We start from the raw sequence: 1,032 nt of genomic DNA, 5'->3' as shown, positions 1-1,032 counted from the left end.
CTCAGCTTCAGCATTGTCTACTCACCCTGCTTGTTGCTCTTATAGAAACAACGTGGTGTCTGTGCACTCAGTGGCTGCTGCAAAAGCAATGCTAGCCATGGGGCTCCTTTGGCTGCCAGGCATGGGGGGCAATGGGGGACTCTGAAGGGGTGGGGGGCAATTCTGGCACCCCTCCTAAGTTAGCACCCGGGGCTGATGCCCTGCTTGCTCATCCCTAGTTATGCACCTGACAGGTATAGAACAATTTGTACCTTCCATTTTTTTCCAGATCTCCTTTCCAGAGGCCTTCTGGCACCATTGTACCTGTCCACAAACTGACTGCCTTAAATGTACATGTAGTTTTTGCACTATATGTATAACACTAACAGATTAATTGCTGGACAACTACAAGGTGGGATTCATTAGCCTAGGGAACATTCAACAGAAAAATCTGATCCCTGGGCATTAAGACAAACAAGTACGTGTATGTAACAATTATAATCTTATTAAAACACAGTTCAGAAAGGGTGAATTTTGGAAGGCTAGGTTCTTAGTTGTGCCCACTGCCTGTTAAAAACAGCTAAGTAAAGCTCAGGGAAGCAAAGATGCTGGTTGCATCCCCCTGATTCTGGAGGGAGGGCTACACTATTTGGGGGCCGTTCTAAAGAATCCAGATTGGCCAAGGTGCCTCAAGACCTTCCTGGCTGACTCTACCTCTCCTGTTCAAACACTCCTGGTGAGACAGAGGCTGCAAAGAAGGTGGCACAAGAGTTGCCAGTGCTGTTTCTATGCCATCTGAGACTTTGCCATTGGAAAGGAATCCCCAGCTGAGATCTGGCTCAGGGCTGAGTTACAGAAACAGAATCTGTAGTGGCGATGCATAGGGGGGGCACCCCCTAAGAGCACTGATGCACCCCCTGACAGCAGTGTTTCTGGGCAGGGGGCACAGATGAGAGAGCAGGTGCCCCACCTGGGAGCACTGACTGGGGAGTGTGCCAGGAGAAATGGTCCCCCCGCAGCCAATCCTGCTGACCTGAAAGTGCCAGTGGCATG

The 1,032-nt window shown here is 50.2% G+C and overlaps 1 long non-coding RNA gene across 1 annotated transcript in view; it reads left to right on the top strand.

The window, feature by feature from the left end:
- Nucleotides 1-402, top strand: part of LOC109291039 — an 8,466-nt gene extending 8,064 nt beyond the window's left edge. The window contains exons 2-3 of the long non-coding RNA XR_002095740.1: nt 240-247; nt 392-402. This is a non-coding gene — a long non-coding RNA (uncharacterized LOC109291039). The remainder of the gene's footprint in view (nt 1-239; nt 248-391) is intronic.
- The last annotated feature ends 630 nt before the right edge of the window (nt 403-1,032 follow it).

This window comes from Gavialis gangeticus, unplaced genomic scaffold (assembly GCF_001723915.1).
Source record: "Gavialis gangeticus isolate Ggan-Ray unplaced genomic scaffold, GavGan_comp1, whole genome shotgun sequence".
Taxonomy (NCBI): domain Eukaryota; kingdom Metazoa; phylum Chordata; order Crocodylia; family Gavialidae; genus Gavialis; species Gavialis gangeticus.
The sequence above is the reverse complement of the archived record's forward strand: the minus strand, read 5'-3'. Positions and strand labels throughout refer to the sequence as shown.